This window comes from Magnolia sinica, chromosome 9 (assembly GCF_029962835.1).
Source record: "Magnolia sinica isolate HGM2019 chromosome 9, MsV1, whole genome shotgun sequence".
NCBI lineage: Eukaryota > Viridiplantae > Streptophyta > Magnoliopsida > Magnoliales > Magnoliaceae > Magnolia > Magnolia sinica.
Window position 1 is genome coordinate 2,240,061 of NC_080581.1, and position 7,948 is coordinate 2,248,008.

A 7,948-nucleotide genomic window follows, 5' to 3' on the forward strand; every position below is an offset into this window, starting at 1 on the left:
ATCAACAGCCCCCCAATAAAGGACGGTTAAGGACACAGCTCGTATTGGGAAACAGTTCAATGATCAACGATTTGGAATTATTCCAATCTGGGTGATCTGTTTGGGTGTTCCCATATCCATGACAAAACCCATGAAATGAACGGTTTGGATTAATTGGAAGATGACCCAACTTGTATGGATAGAGTCTTCCACGTAAGCAAATATGAGTTTTCATGATCAGTGAAAAAAAAAAAAAAAACAAAAACGTACAAATATCAACTAAAAGAAAAGGGAGCATTTTCATTTTCAACATTTAAGTGGGCCTGCCTATGGGCGGCCTTCGGGCTGGATTTTGAACTGGTTGGGTCGGGTTCATCAGGCCCAGACTACTCAAAATATGGAATTTCGGGCCCTCGCCCAGCCCATTGTCGACCCTGCATTTGGGCGTGTTTGGTTTCTATCAAATGAAAAAGGGGCACTTTCATTTTCAACATTTAGGTAGGCCTGGCAATGGGTCGGCTCAGGCCTGCATTTTGAACTGGTTGGGTTGGGTTTATCAGGACGAGCCTATTTGAAATATCAACTTTTCTGGGGGCCTGGCCCAGCCCATTGCCAACCCTTCATTTAGGGTGTGTTTGGTTTCTTTTTCTTTTCTTTTTTCTTTTAGAAAATACAATTCTCAGTTTTTTTTTTTTTTTTTAAAGAAAATTATTTGACCATATCCTTTTCTTTTACCCAAGTTAGGAAAAAAGATTAAAATACTTAAAATAATAGCATCATAAAGGCTGTTTGGTTGCGTTGTGGTTCAATCCGGACATGTGGCCATGTGTATTACAAACAACCTGATATCAAGTAAACAAATGCTATTAGATTAGTTGTCGGACATTTCCAAGGTCGTGTTCAACTTAAATCAAAGTAAATGCTTATAACCTCAAGTGCCGAATTAGCCTGATTAAGATTAGATCTATAAAGATTGTTATGATATTATGAATAGCCTGATTTCGAGTAAACATATGCGATTAGATTAGTTGTCGGGCATTGCTAGGGTCATGTTCAACTTGAATCAAACTAAATATTTATGGCCATGTTCAACTTGAATCAAACTAAATATTTATGGCCTCAGGTGTCGAATTAGCTAGATTAAGATCAAATTTATGAAGATTGTCATAATATTATGAACAACTTGATTTCCTTAAAACAGGTAATTTAAATGAGAATTTCTGTGCTTGGACACTTTTATATTATTTCAATCACAAATCACAGAGAAAAATATAATGACATACATGTTTGGATAAGAGATTTCCATTGCAATGCAATGCAATATGATATTGTAATGATTACGAATTACAATACCTATCTTCTAATACATAGGTAATTGGCCACAGAATCACTTGTTTTAACGATTACAGTAAATTGTAATGACCATCCTTTTACAGGACATCATGAATGTAATTTGCAATCCAAACAAGTAATCCAGGAGTTTAAAAGTACACAAAAAAAGTCTCCACATTGTGTTAACTTTAGAATAGTGTGACAAAAGAGAATAGTAAAAGCAAGTAGTCTTGCTAGAAAATTGGCACTTGCAAACATCTTACACCCCTTTGCATGTTGCAGCCAATCTTGGCTATGATAGACAGTTATATAACTCTCTTTTGATTTAGTAATGTACTTGTCCACATCAATAGTCCATCTGAGCCTTTAAATAGGAGTGAAAACGATACACTGCTGGATTGACACACAAGATCATCCTTACCACTCACAAGTTGTCTGTAATACATTTTCGACTTCGGCTACCTTCCATTTTTCTTTTGATTATGTTGGTTGTAATTTCTTTGTTCATCATTTAGGAAGAATCAAATATATTGAAAAGAGCCTGCTCTTGATTTACTATAAATTAAAGCTTTTTATATGAGTTTGAGTTGTAAAGAACCCACCTCAAAAAAGGCTTTATGTGGGTGTATCTTCTTTTGTTTTTAAAGCAAAAAAAATGCTAATGATTTTTCATTGCAGATACCCAATGTGTGCTGTAACAATGGCTCAAAAATATCCTTGATGGGACAATTTCAACATTTGTAATTGTGACCTATTGACAGGCAAATAGGAAAGAAGAAGAAAAAACGATAGCAGACCACATTCAATAAAAAAAAACTGGCCCTAGAGTCGAAGAAAAGTTTTTGGGCACTCTATTTGTGCAGACTCAAGTATCTAGGGTTTTCCATGGGCCTGATTATCTTGTTGTCGGCCTTTCAAGCTTGGTGTGTGGCTTAGATTTAAACATGTTTATTAATCAAGCTGGCTCAAACCATGTCTAAAAGCCTATCTGTTTGGCCTACCCTGACATGTTTTGGGCCATATGGCAGATTCATGGTCAGATTGGCATGGTAAGCACTTGATGGAAAGGGGGAGGAAGAGATTATTGTCTCATTCTTCTAAGATAAATTTTGAATTCACAGGGTAGAAAATTTTCTATAAGAGAATTATTGAGAAATATGATAATGTCTGCTTATAAAGTCTTTCATATAACTTATATAAGCTCTAAATAGAATTTTATAATTTGTACAAAATAGTAATTAAAAAAAATATATAGTAAACAACTTCTAAACTAACTTAAGCTCTTTCTTGTGACTTAAATAAGAACTTTAAGTATCAATTAGATTTACTTAAATTCTAAAACACCCTAAAAATATATATATAAAAAAAACTATAATTTAATAAAATAGTAAAATCCAATTTTAGCCTAAAATTAACCCTTAAACCAACTTTGTTTTGAAATTTTGTATGAGGGCAAAAAGCCTGCTAATAGCTCTCCAACTTTTTTTTTTTTTTTTACACACACACACACACACACACACACACACACACACACACGCGCGCGCATCGTAGTGGGATTTCACCACCTATGGGCATCGAACCCAAGACCTCATGTTGAAACTCCCGAGAATCTACAATCGAGGCAAGGACTCGAACCCAACTTCCCAACCTACATATAATATGTGCGAAACAAATAATCGATTATTGAAAGCAAAGGACATGCTAAGCTCTTTGATTGAACTCTCTGGCCCAATTTCTTTTAAATCTAACCGTCCATGAGATTGTCCTAAACTTGTCCTACATCAACGAGTTAGGTGCTGGTCCAGGTTTTACATAATGTGCTTAGGCTTGAACAAACCTCGCTCAACCAACCCGTGGAAAACTATTGAAAGAGATTTGGGAGAAAAATGAGCCTAGCTCTTCCTGATAATGCTTTCATTTCTCTTTCATTGACTGCATGAAAGAGGGACATGTAAGGAGTAATAAGATACCCCCATCGCTACAATATTTGATCTATGCACTCAAAAATTGTATACATGACATACATTAAATGATGTTAAACTGGCTAAATTTCATTGTTGCCACTGATTCACAGTCTCATCAATATCACATTGGTTGAATGATCCCAACCTCTGATTCATGGAGACTTGATTTTTGAAAGAAGGCCATTGGATTTTTTTCATTCTTAATCTTTCATTAAATGTCCATCAATCCAATAGTCGGATAATCAAATAGGTGTAATTTTTGGTTCATAATACATCTAGGTTAAGAACCTTAATTTGGACAGTTTATTTGATTTACTTGTATCCTTAATTTCTAAGTAACTTTTCAGTGCATGTGTATCATCCATCCACTTTACCAGAGTATCAAAGTTTTTGCTTGTCCGGAGGAAGGGGAGGACTTTTGCTTCACTTACGCATTGTTCATCTTTGGCAATGTTAGGTCAAGCAGCCATTCTAGGTAGCTAGAAAGAGAGAGGAGGCTTATTTTTCTCTCAAGTCACTTTCTATAGTTTTCAAGTGCAGCTGTCGATGGCCCACCAAACCAACTATCAACAACTATCAAGCCCAATCTGCAAACTAGAACCTAAGAAATAGATGGTTAAGGATCTATGACAGTACATATGTATCAGCTAAAATTTTCCAATGATGATTTTTTTTTTTTTTCATTTTTGGCATACTCCATCAAAGATGCCAATCAATATATCAATGGTCTGGATTACCGGACCATGTGCCCCATGTAACAGAATTGAAAATAGAGGGCACCTTTGGCTGCTCAAGTGGACTACACCACTGAAAAAAAATGAGGATAATGACACCCAACATTGAAACCTTCCTAGGGCCCACTGTAATGTTTATTTACCATCCAACTTGTTGATAAGGTCACACCGACCTAGATAAAGGGAGATCACAAGTATCAGCTTGATTCAAAACTTTTGTTGGCTCCAATAATTTTTTAAGTGGATGCTCAATCATCACTGTTTTCTGTGGTGTGGTCCACTTGAGCTTTAGATCTGCTTCATTTTTTGGCTTATGCCTAAAATGAGTTGGCAAACAGATGGACAGTGTGGATAAAGCACATACATCACTGTGGGCCCCACAGCAGGGTCACTACCCAATCAGCTTCCTTTTAGGTAGGCCTAAATTAGCCCCACAAAGTATGCTCTAGTGAGGCTTTAAGTAAGCGAACCTAGGTTTCAACACTGAGGTCCTGGTATCGATCCCTATTGGGGGCGGCTAACAGTGAAGTGTTAACTGACAGTGGGGTGGACTAACAAGCTGAGGAAGGAAAAAAAAACAGAAGAAAAAAGTAAGCGAACCTAGGCTATCATTCGTGATACTTGATGGTTGACATAGGACCGTTTGGTTATTTTTTCATTTTCAACCGTCCAATTGATGTCCACTAATCCAATTACCACAACTTTTGTCATGATGCATCTAAACTTGGGCCCCATAATTTGGAAAGTTAAATTTGAATTACTTGTATTCGGATGAACGGTTCTGATCACCCGTGCATATGCTGTCATGGGAGTACAATTTCAGTATCTGCTCCCTCATGTACCTTAACATTACATTTTTAAATTTTCTTTTTTATTTTCTTTCGGGCAGATATGATATCATGCTGACGGAGCAAATTGGATTAATGGATTAGGAAAAGCAAATCAATAACCGGGGAGCCCACCTTGATGTATGTATTTTATATTCAGCCGTCCATTTATTTTTCCAGCTTATTTTAGGACATGGGTCCGAAAACGTGAAGCAGATCGGCATCTCAAAGTGGACCACGCCATGAGAAACAGTAGTGATTAAATGCCCACCATTAAAAACTTTGCGTGAGCCCTCAAAGGTTTTGAATGAAACTGATATTTGTGTTTTCCCTTCATCTAGGTTAGTGTGAGCTTATTAATGGAAAGGATGGCAAATAAACATTATAATGGGTGGGCTTACAAAATTTCTAATGGTGGATGTTCAATCACTACTGTTTCCTGCGATGTGGTCCACCTGAGAGTTGGATCTACTTCATTTTTGAATTCATTATCTAAAACTAGTTGTTAAAACGGATAGACGGTGTGGATATAAAATTATTACATCAAGGTGGGCCTCACAGATAGTTCCGTGGATCCACCGAATCCACTCCACTATAAGTTGATAGTGTTTCCAGTTGCAATTGGATACTTGGACAGTCCAATCAATGGATCCAGACCTTCCATTCGGTGCAAACCACATTTCAGCGGCTGCCAAACAAAAATCGCATCCATCAGATTGCTCCATCCATCTATTCTTTGGCCTTGTCTTTCATAGTTATTCATTTTCCAGACATGGACGAGATTTAGTAATGTTCGCCGGAACTAATCATAACGGTCCATTTTATAACCTATCACTCCTATTTTTGGAAATGTCTGATTGATGTGATTTTTATACGGTGGCCCATACAATATATCCTAAACCGAATGGACAGTTCAGATCGATCGATGGGGCTGTCCAATTTTCTTAATACATCTAAGAGCACTATAATTTACCATGCTTCAAGAACACTGAAACATCTCTCCGTATGATGCGGATGATGCTGATATGTTTATACTTCGTTGTCCTTGAGTGCTTGTGTATACGCGGGACGCGGATTGGGTGGATCTCGGGAACCACGACCTTGGTGGATCCGCAACGGTGGGACCCACTGTGATGTATTTTTTAATCCACGCCGTCCGTCCATTTTCCAGCTCATTTTAGGAATGATTTCAAAAATGAATCAGACCCAAATCCAAGGTAGGCTACACCACAGGAAGTGATTGAATGCCCACCATAATGCAATGTTTACTTTTCATCCAAACTGTTGATGAAGTCAGAAATACATGGATTAAGAGAAAACACAAACTTCAGCGTTATCCAAAACTGTAGCCTCCAACGAGTTTTTAACGGTGGGCATTGAATCACCACTATTTATTGTGGGGTACTTGAGATTTGGATCATTTTCATTTTTGGGATCACACCCAAAAATGAGCTGTTAAAACAGATGAACGGCATGGATATAAAATGCATACATTACAGTTTGTCATCACAGGCGTGGAAGCTTCTTCTGATGTGTTGTTTTTTTGTTTTTTTTTTGAACGGTATATGTTAAGTGACGGACGCAGATTTGTCAGCATTAGATATCATCATTTCCATCCATCAACTAAGTAATTTCAATGCTCCTTACCCTTTATTATTATTTTTAACTTCCAAGTCGGCTGTATACGAACCGAGTTAGCTCGGTTAACTCGCTGTATTCGACTCGAAAAAGTTCAATTGGACTTGGTTCAAAACTGATTTTGAGCAGAGTGGAGCTGATTTTTTTAGGTTGAACAACGTTCGAACTGATTTCGAGCTTGCCCGATATCGACTCGACTCGGCTTGGATCGAAACCAACTTGAATTGAACTTGGGTCGAGGTTTGGTGACTCGGTTACTTTGATATTGATGTTGCTCACCAAGTGTTTAATGAAATGACTCAATGAAGTGTCTGCTGGTAGTAAGGAAGGCATGTATATGAAATAAATACCCATTTTTCTTGATTTTGATGATGCCTACAAGGTGTTTGATGAAATACCTATAAAACTGTTGCTGCTATTTTACATACAGTGAGAATTTGAATGTGCAGTCCATGTGTTTGTGAAAATGTTGTACAGGCGAACTTGGCTCGGACTCGGCTCGAACTGACCCGAGTTGCTGATCGAACCGAGCTGAGCTGGCTAGTCAGGCTTGAGGACCGAGCTGAGTTCGAGCTAGGGTCAGCTAGTGGCCGAGCCGAGTTGAGTCGTGCTAAGCTCGACTTGGTTCGACTCGTGTACACCTCTACTTCCAAGTAGGGCTGAAAGTTTGGCGGGTTCAACCCAATCAACCTAACATTGGGTTGGGCTTGGGTAGGATGTATTGGATTTGGATTCGGACTTGGGCTATATAATCACCAACCCAATAAAGCTTGGATCAGACTCAGGTTGAGATCTCCGGTTGCCCGATCCAACTTGAACCCGATCGATATATTAGTTACTTATAAATTATAATTTAGTGCGGATCATTTGTGTTGAAGGTACATGAAATTCCACTACAGTCAGGAAGGTATGTACATGAAACAAATACCCCTTGTGTTTTTTGGTTTTTTATGTTACTTAGAAGGTGTTTGAGAAAATACATGTAAAACCATTGCCCCTGTTTGTAAAACAGTTGGATTTTGAAGTTGCAGTTCAAGTGTTTGTGCAAATGCCTCAATGGCGAACTTTGCTCGATCTTGGCTCGAACTTGACTCGAGCTGGCCCGAGCTGCTGACTGAACCAAGCCGAGTTGGCCAGTCAAGCTCAAGGACCGAGCCGAGCCGAGTTCGAGCTGAGGTCAACCATTGTTCGAGCCGAGTGGAGCTAAGGCCAGCTCAACTCGGTTCGACTCGATGTACACCCCTAACTAAAATGTTTTTTTAAAATTTCAAATCGAAAAGCGCGGTGTGTGCTTTTGTCCCACATTGAAAATGAAAAGAAAAAAAAATCGTGGATCACCTGTGCATATGCTGTCATGGGAGCACAACTTCAATATCTACTCCCTCATGGACCTTAGCATTACATTTTTAATTTTTTTCGGGCAGAGATGATATCATGCTGATGGAGCAAATTGGATTTTTTTTTTTAACACATG